Source organism: Anopheles merus, chromosome 2L (assembly GCF_017562075.2).
Source record: "Anopheles merus strain MAF chromosome 2L, AmerM5.1, whole genome shotgun sequence".
Classification (NCBI taxonomy): Eukaryota; Metazoa; Arthropoda; class Insecta; order Diptera; family Culicidae; genus Anopheles; species Anopheles merus.
Window position 1 is genome coordinate 6,619,077 of NC_054083.1, and position 16,691 is coordinate 6,635,767.

General features: G+C 45.4%; 2 protein-coding genes and 1 long non-coding RNA gene across 3 annotated transcripts in view; 1 reads left to right on the plus strand and 2 right to left on the minus strand.

Annotated features, from left to right (window-relative positions):
• Positions 1–4,118, plus strand: part of LOC121592200 (RNA 3'-terminal phosphate cyclase) — a 32,358-nt gene extending 28,240 nt beyond the window's left edge. Inside the window, exon 7 of the mRNA XM_041913593.1 lies at positions 3,665–4,118. The gene's annotated coding sequence lies outside the window, so the exon portion shown is untranslated. The remainder of the gene's footprint in view (positions 1–3,664) is intronic.
• A 2,734-nt stretch (positions 4,119–6,852) lies between these two features.
• Positions 6,853–9,529, minus strand: LOC121592206. Its single transcript, XR_006004658.1, has 4 exons — positions 9,074–9,529; positions 8,905–8,986; positions 7,823–8,810; positions 6,853–7,740 (listed from the first exon to the last, which is right to left on the minus strand). It is a non-coding gene; the product is annotated as an uncharacterized LOC121592206 (long non-coding RNA).
• Position 9,530: 1 nt separating this feature from the next.
• LOC121592205 (protein sprouty) overlaps positions 9,531–16,691 on the minus strand; it is a 9,820-nt gene continuing 2,659 nt past the window's right edge. The window contains exon 2 of the mRNA XM_041913604.1: positions 9,531–16,691. This exon is cut by the window's right edge and continues 1,999 nt beyond it. The gene's annotated coding sequence lies outside the window, so the exon portion shown is untranslated.

The window sequence follows — 16,691 nt, forward strand, 5'->3', positions numbered from 1 at the left end:
TAAGATTTTAATAGGGCATTTTGTGAATGCGTGCGAAGTGTTTCAGCTGGAACGACTGAAAAGGAAATGTCTCGAAGGAAGTGACCACGTAGGAACAGCAAGTGTGTTGGTAAAGGGAAGCGGGCTAAGGCACTTGCTAAAATGATGTCTCCTGGTAGTCGAAATGGGTATGGAGATGCTTCCTGTAATAGAAAGATGATAGAGATGTTGCGTTTGAAAATCATTGGCTTGTGATCAATATTATATTCGCAACGCTGCAATGATCATATTCATGGTTGCAAAACGCTGTTTCTAAATTGCTCCTGTTCTTTTCGCTATGGTTTTGTTTTTTTCTTCTAGTATGTAGTAACATGTAAATAAAGCACAGCAGCAGAGCGAATCGACCTTGGGGAGGTCCTATTTTTACATTTCTTTGGAAGAGTTTACTCGAGAATCAATTATGCTACCGCCTATATTTCGATCGATTTTCTAATTCATTCAATCGTCCAAGAAAACAGTTTAAAAAAAACATGAAAACGAATATACGACTACCAAGAATACCCAAAACATCAGCGACACAAACCGTCCTTATCAATTGGTTAGGAAAAAATATTTAACCAAATAGACAAAAAAAACTGTTTATACTCATCCCTCTTTACAGGGGGGGAATATGGTACTTTCTAATCAGATCAAATTCAAAAATCTTGCGAACTTTGCACGAAACTCAATTGCACCAAGTGCGCCCCATAGATGGCTGGACGGGAACTGCTCTTTAGCTGGTCACTTCGCCTCCGACGACGACGACGAAATCACCTCAAATCACGACCAAGCGATGATTAACGCGCACTGAGAAATGTCCAACGTTTGGGTCAATAACGGGAGGGTGGTGCCATCAAAAATTGACAAAAAAGTGTGCGCTTAGAGTATACGCTGTGCACTGTTGTGCTGATAACCTACGGCGGACACTGAAATGATTAACCCGTTAATCCAGTTTACCAAAAAGGCGGGGCCAATAATGACAGTTTAAATACACATTCACAAACCCGTCACTGACATGGGGCACGGGGCACTAGACACAGCACCGCAGTGACGAGGACAACGACGACCGCTAAACGACAGATGGGCGTTTACTTTCGAGCGCAAGAGAGACGAGTGACGGAGTTTTTTTTTGTTTTTCCTACCCATCGCTGTTTGCTCAATTCGATGGCTCAGCTCGTTATTGGAACTTAAAAATATTTTTTCACATGACGTTTGGCTAGTGCTTCGGCATGTAATAAATGCTCATTTGATACTGTCGACATTCGTTAGTTTATTGTCCCATATTTCGTAAATGGTGTCTGAGCCAGGTGTGAGGGCTTGACTTAATTCAAGCGGTAAAAGGAGTTGAAGCAGCCCCTATGCGTGTTGAGCAGGGTGAATTGAGAGGATTCAATTGCTGCTTCCGACTCCGACCGACTTCGGAATGCTCCGGATGGTTCCGACCCCGGGCGGAACTAGTGGTTTCGATTTTGCCAAAAATCTTGTTTTTTGGTGGTTTATGAACCCTGACACCAAAGCGGGAAAGACGGACACGCTGCCGTAAGGAAAGATGGACTCCAAATTTGTAGATTTATTTTACATCCTCCGGGCCGGTTAACACATGCCCGTCATGGGTTCAAGCCCCCAAATGGACCGTGCCACCATACGTAGGACTGACTATCCTGCTATGGTAACAATAAGTCACTCCCAAAAGCCAAGCCCACAAGTAGAGTGCTACAGGCAGGCTTTAACCGACAACGGTTCTAGAGCCAAAAGAAGAAGAAGAAGATGATTTTACTTTCCGTATCAATTGGCGATGATTATATTTCATCAAACACCTTAACAAGGGTATTTCAAAAATAGAAACCTTTTTACCAACAAGAGAAAGTAATAAAATTAACGAGAAATGAAACAGAAATGAACTTCCCTGGGAAGATGATCCGGCTGTTAGGGGCCACCATGAACGGGGTGCAGTGTAAGGTGAGAGCGTGGAACTTGACGTTGGAATCGTTCGAATCTCACAGGGGTCTGAGGCATGGTGACGAACTCTTCTGTCTGCTCTTCAACATCGCCGTGGAAGATGTCATTCGCGGGGCTAGACAACGACATCCGTGGCACGATCCTCTACCGATCTTTCCAAGTTCTTGGCTTCGCGGATGACATCAACATCATCGGCAGGACAACAGCGAAGGTGTGTGAGGCGTACACACGACTCAAACGCGAAGCGGTAATAATTGGATTGAGAATCAATGCGACGAAGACGAAGTACCTGTTTGCTGAAGACTCAGACCATCAGGGAAGCAGTGTATTAGTTGACGGCGACAGTTTCGAGGTAGTAAAGGAGTTCTGCTATCTCGGAACGGTCGTTACTTCGGACAACGACAACAGCAGCGCGAAATCCGGAGACACATTGTGCAGGGGAATCGTGCATACTATGGGCTTCACGGACTGCTGAGATCCGGAAGACTTCGAGTCCGCACGAAATCTGAGATATATCGCACATTGATTCGCCCAGTGGCCCTCTATGGAAACGAGTCTTGGACTATGCAAGTGGAGGATGCAAACACTCTGGGCATGCCGGACCATCTTTGACGGTGTGTTCGAGCATGGAGCGTGGAAGAGAAGGATGAACCACGAGCTTGCCAAACTGTAAGGCGAACCGAGCATTCTGACGGTGGCGAAGGCTGGCAGGATACGATGGCTTGGGTATGAGGATGCCGGACTCAAGCCCCACCAAGAAGGTGTTCGACAGTGATCCCTAGTTTGGCTGGCACTAAGCTGTGGATTACAGTGAGCTCGATGGCTGGATCAGGTGAAGCGAGACCTGTCGGAGATCGGGTGTCGGGTGGATGGATCAGGCTGCAGCCAGGGACCGAGCATCCTGGAGAATTGTTGTGGGCCGGGCCATGTCACACCGACGTGCTCTATCGTGAGCAGGCCAACAAGAGAGACAGAGAGAGAGAGAGATAGAGATAGAGAGAGAGATAGAGAGAGAGAGAGAGAGAGAGAGAGAGAGAGAGAGAGAGAGAGAGAGAGAGAGAGAGAGAGAGAGAGAGAGACCAGTCAAAATAGCAGTTATGCGTTATTACTCGCTCGACTTTGATGAGACACTTCGCGAAACTCAATATCTTGCCAAGAGTTGGACAACTTTAATTAGTAAAAAGAGGGAACACTGATATGAAATCGTTCAGGAATAGATGAGAGATACTATGGGATTAGATATATCAAAAAGTTCAATCTTCTCCAAAAGCGCTTCTTTTTCTTTTGGCTCAACAATCGTTGTCGGTCAAGGCCTGCCTGTACCACTTGTGGGCGCTCAATTCCAGACAAGAAGCGCTTACAATTCCTTAATGAACGGCTTAATGAAACGCCGTTGCATTTGGCCAAGAATTGGTTTATGTACGTACCAGGTCGTGAAAATCAATGAAATTTGTTAAAATACTATAAACCTCTTCAATTTCCAACGTTTTCTAAAGGTGTCCATCTTACACTTCATGGTGTCCATCTTTCCCCCATATCAGGTGTATTCATATATTCCAAGAATTTTAACATTTTCCTTAAGGTGTCCGTTTTTACCTACTTTCTCCTATGAATGAAATAAACCAATTAAAACAAACTTATCTTATCGTTCCAATAACTATCGAATAACTAATCCAAACCTGTGTAGGTGTGACGTACAGCTAGATGAACGCACTTTTGAAGTCGTCCTATCTCCAGAATTCACCTATTTCGGGTCAAAGGTTAGTAACGACAATGGCATGGTAGCTGAGTTGCGCGCAAGGATGCTGGCTGCCAACCGGTCGGTGTTATAGCCATGAGAAATCTGTTCACCTCAAAGAACCTCTCGCGACGGACGGAGCTGGGAGATATCTACTCTACATACGCCTCTGAGACATGGACACTGTCCAAATCTGACGAAACCCTCTTAGCCGCGTTCGAGAGAAAGATGCTCAGAAGGATTCTTGGCCCCGTATGTGTGGAAGGACAATGGAGGAGCCGTTATAACGATGAGCTATACGAGATTTACGGTGACCTCACCGTCGTACAACGTATCAAGCTCGCCAGGCTCCAGTGGGCTGACCATGTTATACGCATCGAAACCCCAAGGACAGAGGAGGCGTGCTAGGCCTAAATTGAGTTGGCAAGATGGCGTGGAGGCGTCCGCCATTAAGGCCGGCATAACGGATTGGCAGACGAAGGCGAGAGACCATGAGCTGTTTCGGACACTCCTGAGGCAGGCCAAGACCGCAAAGCGGTTGTAGCGCCGGATAAGTAAGTAAGTATCTTCTCGTTAAATGTTAAACACGATTGAAATCCTTCAATATCCTTACATCGATCGTTATACAGTAAATACATAGATATTTTGTACGGATGGTTAATACAGATTTGATCCTTGAATGGTTATGTTTATTCTATAAGTTTGTATTTTATAACCTACTAAGCTATAATTAATTATGTTTGTATACAAAATAATGTTAAGCTTAGCATGGTAAATGGAATTGGATGAATTATATTCACACAAACACATTTACGTTAAATTTATTTTCGATAATGTCCACCACTAAAGCGCATCTTTTTTCTTCGTTTTATCGCGTGTTTAGATAAGACCTACATTGATGCGATGCAAAAAGGATAAAAAAAAAAACATCGAAAAAAAGAGAAACCATCCACTTACCACCATACAGGTAGTCTAGCCCAGGCCGGCCAATCCTCAGTTTGTTTAGCAAACGAGCGAGCTAGAGCATAATGGAATGGCATGGCATGGCATTGGTTTCATACCGCCATCGTGGTCGATCGACGCTGGCTGCCGCTGTCGCTGCTGTTGCTGATGGACGCTGGAAGGTTCTTCGTTTACTCACGGCAAACAGTTTGCATTTACGACGCCGTAATGTCGTGAATGGGTTCTTTTTCCTCCGTTTGGTCCCCGTGGCCAACCGTCTGTGACAAATGGTACACGCGCACGCTTGCGCGCGCGCAAAAAATGAGGTAGGATGGAAATAAATAAATAAATAAATAAACAGCATTACAGTGAGCAACGATTTTTGAAGGAAAAAAGAAGAAGCAAAAAATACCGAAAGAAAGCAAATAGGCTCGTGTTCTTACCCTGCGCTATTGCACGCTTTTCCTACTACCGCGCGAAGATTCGACGTTCCCACCCCGATGAGACACACGGTTCTAAGCAGGAAGAGGAAGAAGACGAAAAAACGCACACAGACAATCCTGGCTGGCCTGTTTAGTAGAAAGACCAACTACCCTTCCCCCTTCTCCCATTCCACTCCGGCAGCAGCTTGTTGACACGTTCGAGTTCGAACATGCGCAGCCACAGGAATCAATGGAACGATTATTCCGTGGATCGTGAGCGGGGCGGTCCGGACACAGCTCCCTCGGCTGTGGGACACAATATGTGTGTGGATTGGATGCAGATGGCGATAGGCAAGCAGAACGACCCCGAACACATCCCCCCATCGGCTGATAACAGCACCGTGGTGCGAGTGAAGCGATCGATTCAACAAATTTGGACGAGCTCCAGAATTCCCCCACTCTCCCTCCCTCCCTCCGTATCCCTTTCCGTAGTGCGCTGGTAGTGGTGAGCAATGCAGTGCGCCGTGCTGAGATGTGGGTTAGTGGAGATTGATCGATCTATTGATGCTGGAAGGACGGGCGCTCCCACCAACGGACTCTGATACCTTTTTCCAGAAGGCAGGATCGACCGGGGGCCGGATTGCTTACATTTGCGTAAATGAGTGTATATACGTGTGTGTGTGTATGTTGTGTGCGCGTGATCGTTAAATGTCTACCTTTTTCACTCCACCATCCACGGAGTTGGTAGGACGGTTCATTGCAGCAAAGCCGGATGATATTTGCACGTTTGCATCGCCAAAAAGAGCAAACATACCATGGTGGAATATTTATAGAATTTCTCGAACAGACACCGATGACGGGTATGCGGCAGCAGTCGCGCTTCCGCACCGACAGCTCATTCGCAACGCATGGCGAGGCGAGGCGAGGCGTTGTATAACGCGTGTAGGTGACGTTTCCAGTCTAAGAAGCTCCCGGTGCGCGATAAGTTTGCGGGGTTGGTTGTGTGCCTGCTCTCGCTAATTGCTGGTGACGCCGTGCTTCCGGTGTGCTCCGGTAAGCCCGTCCGAGCGTCCGACGGTCCGGGAGAGCAAATGGTTTTACGTAATACGGAACACATGAGTGCCGACCGCAGTCGTCGCTTATCGCTTTTCCGTTTTTGCTTTTTGCTACTGCTGCTGCCACCATCACACCACACCACGTCGTTGCACACCATCGCATTCCATCCGCCTCCCCTCCCCTCCCCCCCCCCCCCACGGCCGGCTCCCAACCGGCATGGAGATGGGCCGCGTCCGCGCAGTCTATCAATGAGCTGTCAGGTTGGCATATTGACCTGCGCATCAAGTGCCGCGCTGGCTGGCTGTGCGCTTCGATCCATTCCATTCCAGGGCCATGCTGGTTTGTCAACGCGCAATCCTCCAATGCCATATTAACCGCAGCGCCCGACGACCCCCACCTCCGTGCGGCTCGAGGCACGGCAGAATGAGCGGCGTCAGCGTTGCGCGTTGGTACTACCACCACAAACAAAACGGGGCGCGTTGCGCGCGCGTACTTCTTCTATCAAATCGATCGATTGCTGGGCATGCATTTGGCAGTAGCAATACCACAATCGCATTAAATGTGCGCGCGTCGCCTACTTCGATTCGTAAGCCAAGAGAGAGAGAGAGAGAGAGAGAGAGAGAGAGAGAGAGAGAGAGAGAGAGAGAGAGAGAGAGAGAGGGAGAGAGAGCGTGAAATGGTGTACGAAAATAGCACCTACTTCGATATTGTTTTTCCTGCCAGGTTTGTTAGCCAAACTCGAGGCACGTTGACACGACACCCTTCCTAGCCAGGCAAAGCGTCGTTCTCCTGGAGGCCCAGGTACCTGTCCTGCGCCAAGGAGTTTGAGAAGAGCAATCAAAATAATAATATCTTTCACGAATCCCGGACACTCGGAAAGATTTTTGTGCAGCAACAAGATAATGATGACACACGGCGAACTTCTCGACCGTTCTTCCGGTTTTGCAGCCAACCAAAATTGTCGCGCTCTGCCGGACGTAGGAAAATATCTTATCAAATGCTTGCAGTAATCCAAGCGTTCGCGACGCAATTTTGAGACAGCGAAAAATAGTGCCCCGAATGTTTACCAACGCTTTCGATCGCTCGCTTCCTCCCCAACCCCTCGTGCTTGTCGTCGCCGATTACTACGATGGACGATCCACTGCCATCTCCTTGCCATCCACATACCCAGAGCGAAGACTTGCAAGACTTGCAAGTAAAGTGTGTTTGCGTGTTTGAGCTGTACGACTAGAGTCGATCTCTTGGCCCCTTGCCGGTAGATGTTAGTGTGAATGTTGGGGAAAAAATGTTAATGAAATTGAGTAATTTCTATTTATAGATTACTCCCACTTTTACCTCCACCCCATCCCTCGATCGGCCACTTTTCCCGGCCTAGTCTACTCTAAATATACAAACCACTACCGTACTGCTGCCGCCAGGACGGGATTTCCTCCGCACGCCAGCATTGGCTGGTAATGCATGGCCGTTTGGTTATTAGCTGCTGTTGCTATTGTTGTTGTTGTTGTTAGCTTCTGCTACTGCATTGCTGACGTCGGATGGGCAATGAAGCTGTGAAAAATGGTTGACACCGAATCTCTCTCTCTCTCTCTCTCTCTCTCTCTCTCTCTGCAACGATTGTAACGGGATGGCTGTAAGCTATTAGGCACCCTACCACTACCACGTTGACGACGCACGTTGTTCTACCCACCTATATGTGAGCAACCTCATCGGCCATTCACAGCTTTCACACTGGACTGGTGTGACCTGGTGTGATTTGCCCATCGCACACCGCTTGCTAGACTGCCGCCGCATACTGCGTTCTAGATACATCTCATGATGGCATTTTGATGCTGGCTCATTAGCTGAAAAGGGGAATGTGCATCTCAGTGCACAGTGCACGCGAGCGCCTGCGCCCATTTGTACGCCCATAAGGCGTGCCCAGGCTGGTCGCCCGCTCTAGATATCTATCATCAATTACGCTCCCGTCGTGCAATGGCCCAACGCAAGCTAACCAGACGCCAGATTGGAGGCGCCATGAAAGAAGCTACCATCGCGGCTCGCTTCAGCTCGGTCGCTACGGCCAGTATGGGGAGCGGGGAGTTTTATCTCTGTACGCCGAACGATCGGTACGCGGTTCGAATTTTGGACTATTTATGTCATTCGTTACGTTGGCGGCGCGAAGCAGCATACGGCAAAATTCCAAAACACGGCCTCCATAGGTCGAAGCGAGTTCAACTTGGCACTTGGCAGTCAGTGCATTAAACATTTCCCTGCGGAATGTCATCTGGATTAGTGGAGACCACATACTAAAACAACATCCGTCAATACGATTTAGGCAGGCGGCATCGAACCCGCGTCCGGTAGAAATATGCCACCGAGCACCGAGCTGGGCACGATGATCTTGTGCTGCACGATTTTGCGCGCTGGAGAGTGGCGGGCTAGAGTGGTGTCCCTTAGTTTGAACCGCATCGCGTGCCGCAGACACACAGACACATGCACCGCGGCGGATGTTGCGGTTTTGCACCATTTGCAAAATTGCACTCTAGCGCGTTACGCGTTACGCTTCGTGTGCAGCAGGGTTGAAGGCTGATGATGATGATGATGATGATGTTGGTGATACACTGAGTGTGTACATCCATTTGCGACCGGAAGTGGGTGATCGTCATCCAAGTGAGCTAGTCGACGACGACTCGTGTCTTGCAGATGGTAAATGGAGCGATGAAACTTGTATGATTTAACTTGCTTTATATGTTTGCAGTTTGTTTTGCATAGTACAAAAACATACGATACCTGGTAAAAGTTCAACAAGAATACGTGACCAGTATACTTGGTACGACATTCGGCGCCATTTCTCGTATACCTGCTGGGAATCCTACGACGAAATATTAGTAAAACCGTGTCAGGTCGCCGTACCAGCAGTATTGGTTAATTATAAATAGTTGGTGCAAATATCGGTTACCTTGCCGTAGCTGTACCACTTCTTCTCGCAGCAGACGCAATCACATGTCTTATTTCATGCACGTTTATCAAAACCTACTATGATATCCGATAGGGCAAGGAAACACTATTGTTCGTAGAGATGGACACCGGATGGATTGGGAACAACTTCGGACGCCACCATTCTGCCTTATTATGACTCCGGACGGACTTGCTTTCGCCATCATCATCATCATCATCATCGTCATCGCCGTCGTGGTGTGTGTTAGTGTTGGCGCTATTAAATTAACGATCTACTAAAAATACGACCAATGCAAAAGATCACGCTGGTCAGTGACGTACACGAGTCACTCTTTCTCTCTCTCTCCCTCTCTCTCATCCTCACAATTCGATGGAGCCGCCTGGTTGCTGAAAATTTCTTTCCTATTTTTTATTAAATTTTTTCAAAAAGGGAAAAAACGACACACAGAGGCTTTAAATTGGTCTTTATGTTATTATTATAAACAGTATATAGATAATAATTACAGTGTTGTGTTTCTATTTCATAAACCATAGAAATAATACAATACATATATACAGACATGTACAAAAAAGCTTTAAATGGTTGTTATTACCGAGTAGCAAAACTGATCCTCATACGCGATCGCGTAGTTTACAGTGAAATAAAGCGGCTTACGTTCGCGTTCAGTGTATGGCGAAGCGATACTTAAACGTTAATTGGTGTGCAAGTGGTGATTAGTTTACCCGTTCCACCCGGGTTGCCACAGTGGTGGGACGGGGGGGGGGGGGGTTTGAGGGGGGGGGGGTCGGTTTGTGGTGCGCATATTCTGTTTCTCCTTCAAGAGCATTATTTATCAATGCAAAAATGTGTTTGCTGTTTGTTTGTTTTCTTTTTTTAAGCTGTGAGGAAACGGCTATTACACATGACACACACACACGTATATTCCGTTGTTTTCAGTACAATGGTTCTAATGGTTTGTTTGCTATTGGGTTGTTGCGTTCCTATTGGACAATTTTGGCTACAGAAAAATAAACGGCTACCGGCTCGTAGATGGCGGACATTTATGTTTAAATACTATTTAAAATTGTATCTGCTTTCATTGGAACATTGAGAACAATCACGGTACGGTACAACACAACCCGTTTGGCCAGATAGCTTGTGATAGCTAGACAATCATTCATTAGTCGGTATAACTTCGGTTTCTCCGTTTGGCCGGATCCGTTCGGCTCCTCACGGGTGTGTGCTGCATGGTTCTTTGTAGGATCGGATCTGCTGCTTGTTCGCACCTTTCACTCAGACAGCACTTATTACACACAGTTAATACAGAGTCTGTATGCGGTATGTGATAGTATGATATTCATCTCACCATCTCTCTTTCTCTCTAATTGTATCATCATCATAACAGTGCGTACGCATCGTAAATAGTAGCAATATATAGTAAATATCTTAGTTCATTGGTGTTGTCTGATGGATGAAAACATTATTACATTTAGGCTTGCCACAAAATAGGGTTTTATATGCTCTCTGCTACTCACATCTTGCACACCCACAAATGACTAACGAAAATAAGCTATCGACCGTTCGAAATCACCTCACCTCAGTCGCTATAACATGAAAATCGGTTATGTTATACCACTTCAACACACACACACACACACACACACACACACACACACACACACACACACACACACACACACACACACACACACACACACACACACACACACACACACACACACACACACACACACACACACACACACCACCTCCACTATAGCTCAGGTATGTAAGTATTACAATTGCATTTTAGGCAAAATTACACAGTTGCACAGGTAAGTGGTAAGTGTTTTGTTTTGGTTTTCCGCGCTTTTGCTCAGTAACAACATAAAAAGGTAAATACATTGCAAATACAGCACACGATTTTACATTGGGTTTGGTTTTTAGTTGTAGTGTGTGTGTGCGTTTTTTTAGTTTAGTTTTCTATTCTCTTTTGTTTTTATTCTGTCCAATTAGTCGGTTTTAGAATATATGGTTTCAACCAATACGCTTCACTTGTTCACGCCATCCTTTCCCTTATCCTATCTACCCACCCATCTGTTCTGTTTTGTTGGCTTAGTTTTATACACATATTTTGTTTTAATTTTTCGATTTCGATTCTCTTCCCCTATACAGTTTACACCTTGTTCACCCCTTTTGCTAAGAACAATGCTAAATATAGTTTCTCATTGTAAAAGTCTTCTTCGTTACCAAGTTTGATTCATCGATCATTTTGTTGCTTAGTGATTTTACATGTTGATGATAGATTCCATCTATGTACTTGTGTGTGCTTTTTGTTACATTTATGTTCAATTTGAAAGTGTGTACTTTTACACTATCAACCAAAGGGACCTTTGTTTTGTTTTGCACAATTCAGTTCTGATTCATTATTTGCTTTGTATTTGCATCACATCATTTCAATGTATTTGCCTTGCTTGTAGCACTGCTGTACGAATTGTATTCGCCTCCCTCCCTACATGGTAGTGTATGCAGTGTTTCAGTCCTTTGCAACGTTTTCGACATCCTTTCCTTGCATCAACAACGCATTTGGCGTATCTTCTTTTGCATCCATCATGCCAAAAGGTGTTGATCCTCTCAGTACACGATCATACGATCTCCTCATTTAAATCAGTCTGAATTGTGCGATTGAATGTTTAGCAACATTGAGGGTGTGTGTGTGTGTGTGTGTGTGTGTGTGTGTGTGTGTGTGTGTGTGTGTGTGTGTGTGTGTGTGTGTGTTTTGTAACTTTCATTCATTTATTCAGTTCAATCATTCCCTATCAGGTATCTTGAGGTGGTCGCGAATTGCCGTGCTGCCTCATCCTCTCCCATAGTGCATCGCTATCGCAAGTGTTGGATATTAACATCATCTTATCTAACGTTCGGTTACGACACTCATACTAATTGCTTCGTCACAATGCGTTTCAATAAAGGCCCACAATTTCGTCTTCTTATTTCTTCTACTGCCAAAACAAAACAATACAATAGCGGAAGCGGATGGAGGACAGTCGAAAACAAGTAGGATCCGCGGGATGAGAAGGGATTCGACAGGTAGAAGGTAGAAATCAAAATACAAAACCATAATCACAACGATGGTCTAAACGATATCAATGCTGTTATCAGGCGAAATAAAGGGAACGTAGGAGGAAGCGACGGTGAAATGGTGGGGTGTACGAATGACCAACCAACCCAGACAATACAACCGCAACCGCGCACCGTTTGCATTTTCTTTTCTTTCCACAGCAAACACCGAGCGGCCGATGTACGTACACACTCGGAATGAATTTGTGCATCTTGTGTTGTTCGATTGTTATGATTCGATTTGTTAGCTAAATAATTTATTTTCTCTTTCTCATTCTCTCTTTCTCTTTTTCTCATTCTCTCGCTATTGTTCTTATTATATATTACAATCGCGTTCATTAACGAAGCGCTGCACCCTAGCCGACCTTAGGCGCATTGCGCGGATGCGCGCGTGTTACGCGGCGGGATTGTGTCTGTGTGTTTATATGGGTGTGTTTAATGCTTTTTACAAGTTATGCTAAGGTTCCTTCGATCCTTTCCTCTCTTAATGTTTTAAAGCGTCATGGGATTTCCTTTCTGCTGCACGCGCGCGCGCGCGCGCTTCCTCCCCCCTTTCCTCCCTTCCTTCCAATCACTTCTACTTTCATAGGGCGTTTGTGTGCGGTTTTTTGGGGCACACCCGATCCTTCCAGCTTAGCCAATACATACAAATACATATACATCCTTGTTTCATGGTCTCCTCACTACATGCAAATAGGTCGACAGGCAGAAATGCTTAACATATGCATATGAAATAATAACTTTAATATGCTTCCTCTGCTTAATCGTATATAAACATATAGTATAAGACACGTACTATCTCTCCTGTTCGTGCAACACACTTTACACTCGCGTGCGCGCGCGCGAGAAGGGAAAAGAGTGAAGCGCACATATACACGCGTTCCTCCCAAAAGCCATTACGTTTGTGTTACAATTTGTATGGTTTTGCTGTATAGAATACCACTTGGAAGTTACAAATAAGCAAATAAAACAACAACTATCCAACAACAGCCGCAACCCGCAGCGTTTCCAGTACGCGTGACATACATATATGTGTGTGTGTATATATATATATAAGGATCAACGATTTATTGACATTTAATGATCGAAGATTGGCTTCTGTTCCGAGATTAAAATAATAATAATAATAACCGTAATAATATAATAATAATAATAATAATAATAATATTAATAATATTAATAATAATAATAATAAAATAATAATGATGATAATAATAATAATTAAAAACGAAAAACATATCAACACGGCAAAATGTGCACGACAAGCGCACACACATTTCGCTTCCCTACCATCATAATTCATTACTTACATCTGACATTCGACATGATTACTGTCAGCACTTGTCTGGGCCGATTTTCTTGCACTGCTGTATGTAATTTCCCGTAATTTTATCTTGACCGGTTGTTGATGCATTTTTCAAATCTATTTTTTTCTTTGCATATACTTCAGTCCCGCATCTTTTTCCCAATTGGGGGGCCAATAATCGGCGCTCATCGACCAACACGCCTGTGTTTGGCTTGTGTTTAGTAGTTAGGTTTATAGCGTTACTATTCATCTTCGCATCTCCTCGCTTTATTCTTGCGCTCTTGTTTAATTCGTTTTCACTTTTTTCCTTCTCTTTTTTTACAACACTATAATGCACGACTAGATAATACTGGAAATTAAATCCTACTCGAAATCTTGAGTTCGCTCGCTTTGTTTTATCGGTTTTGTTTTTTCACCTTCACCTTTGCTTGTCTTCTTTTCGTTCTTTTCTTTTTGTTCGCTTCCCTGCTCCAGCCGGATCGCGTTCGAGTTTGTGTGCTATGCGTGTGAAGTAGTAGAAGGATGAATTTGGGGGATTACGTTGGTAATAGAGGGTGATAAAATGGTATAGCAACAGGATACTACGGCTGGATCGTGCGTGCAACCGTGGAATGATGGATGGAGAATTGTACGTGGTTATTAAACGCTATTGAAATAAGTTAAAGTTCACCCAAAAGGCCCAACAGCAGTTACATGCACTAAGCGCTTGAAGTAGATGTGTCCCGTCAAATGAATTCGTTTGTTTTGGCGATTATCCAACAAAAGCTATCCGATGCATGCAACTGGCAACGATACATCGGCATCTAACAAATCGAGGGCATCCGGTTGTCGGTGTGGACACATTTCTATTCACCGTCGTCAAAACAACCCAAAGGATCAAATTTGTATATTTACACACTGAGTAAAAAAAAATGCGCGCTAGCAGTGTTAGTGTGCTGACTGGTGATCTGTGATAGAGTGTCCCCCCAGACCCTAAGGAAAAGGGAGTAGAAGCAGGAAACTTTATGAATGAATTTTATTTTTAAATTTTCATCTGCCCTTTGCCGCCCGGACCGGGTGGGTTTTCCGACTCAAACTCACACACACGTTTGCTTGAAGCGCAGAGATAGAAACGGACACTGTGGCGCACAACATTTCACAACACACCATTTGCGCACGTACTGCCGAAACCCGTCCCACACATTGCATTGGCACTGGGAACGGGAGGAAGCACTGGTGGTGCCGGATTTGTGGCAGAGAGAAATCGGTCAAATTCCTATTAAAAAATGGACGTAATAACGTTCTAGGCGTGCTGAGGCCGCGAAGAAACCCGAAGAAAACAAAAACTCAAAACACCGGAGGATTTGCTCTATTCCCGGGTCCCGCGTCGCAATCCTACCGATGACGCACGTGGCAGGGGGGAAGGTTTAAGCGATGGACCTGTTGGCGGTTTGGCGCACAACCGTCACCCGTTCGTTTGCTTACGTTTACGTACGTTCTAGACGATCATGATGATGATCCTCACGAAAGCAGAACAACGGCGTAGCATGTGATCCATTTCGCAAAGAACAAACAAAAACAAGCTGAACGCGATGGAAAACATGCGGAAACGATCGCGCGCGCGCGCGCGCACACACATGGCAAAGCTGCGTGGTTGGCTAGCAATAACAAAAAAAAGATCATAATGATATAAAACGATGCATTTTGGCGGGAACGGAACGTGTGTACATGCACTGTAACAATGCACAGGGCACGGCAAGGATACTTGTTTGATGGCATTCTTTGCTGACGCTGTACAGGGCCCGCTGTTGTTGGTGCTTGGTGTTGGTTGTCGGTTGCCTGGGTTGCGCTGAGAGATCCGCTTCCCTTTAGCCGGATGGGTATAGTAACGAAACACAGGGACAATATTAGTTTCTAGGAAATATGTGTCTCGATTTCGAAACGGAGATCCTTAAAGGGAGAAAAAGAACAAAAACATACACAACACGCACACGCACACAAAGTGCGGTATGGTGGTTTTCTCTGTCTGGCACAGAGCAAAAAAAAAATGCAACAACATATTCTACCAATTCATACGCACACACACACACACGCGCACGCATACGTGTGTCCGGGATGGTAGGAATATGAGATGCTGCAAAGAATTTTCCCGGTACTGGGCAGATGAGAGAAATCGTTAGCGTGCTTTGATGCCCGCATCGTTCCCGCTTTGTTTAACAGATGGTACACGCACATCCCGCCGGGGGCGCATCGGATCGGAATTTGGTCGAGTTTGCTTTGCGCTCTTCGCCTCGGTCGGATACACCGGTCCGATGATCAGGTCGAATCCTCAAACGCATTGCCACAAGTTGCCAGAGCATGGCACAATAATGGTGAGCTGGCTGCCCTCTTCGGCAGTTCCTTTGCCCTTGGTGATTGGAATCAATATGCTAGCCATTGATGAAACATTTGGCTTTTGGTGCGGATTTTTTTCCCTCTTCAATGCTAAGGCATGCATTCATCATAAAGGAGCAGGAAAAGGAGCAGGAGAAGATTGAATGCTTCATTACTTTCGCTTCCTCGAAAGGCAAATTAAAGGCTCAACACCATTTGTAAAGCGCAGGGCCTTGACGACATGTGCCCGGGACACATTTGAGCCAAGCTGGAACAGACTGCCAGACGTGCCATCCCAAGAGAGATGTACGAGATTCCTACCATCTCAACGCAAGGGATGAGATGATCTCCAACTTCCTGCTCCTTCGTTCCAGGCCAGGTGTCGAGCATGATGAATGGATGAATGGAAACTAACTAACGCATATGCTGTTGTTGTTGTTGTTGTTGTTTGAAACCAATTTACAATACCACGCGTACGATCCAGTTTGATCCTTTTGCATCTTTGTTTAAACAAAAAATGAATGAATTAAGAACGTGAGAAGGGATGGGGTTTTAGGATGGAAGGGATTGTTGTTGGCTACAATAACACACAAACACGAACGTTGAATTTGACATACGATCTTCAGAGTAGCCTCCTGGAACGGAAGCACATTCCTGCATAACAGGGTGCAACGGTAGAAGTGGTACATAGCTACATAGCACTAACGGGAATCAGAAAGAGGACGGTGTGTGGTGGGGTAAGGATAAATGGATGAATGAACAGGGTTTGAATGTATGCTCATTCTACAGGTGCAACATCATCATGATCATCGACGAATCGTCGTCGGTGTCGTCATCGCGATCATCGGCTATCGCATCCCG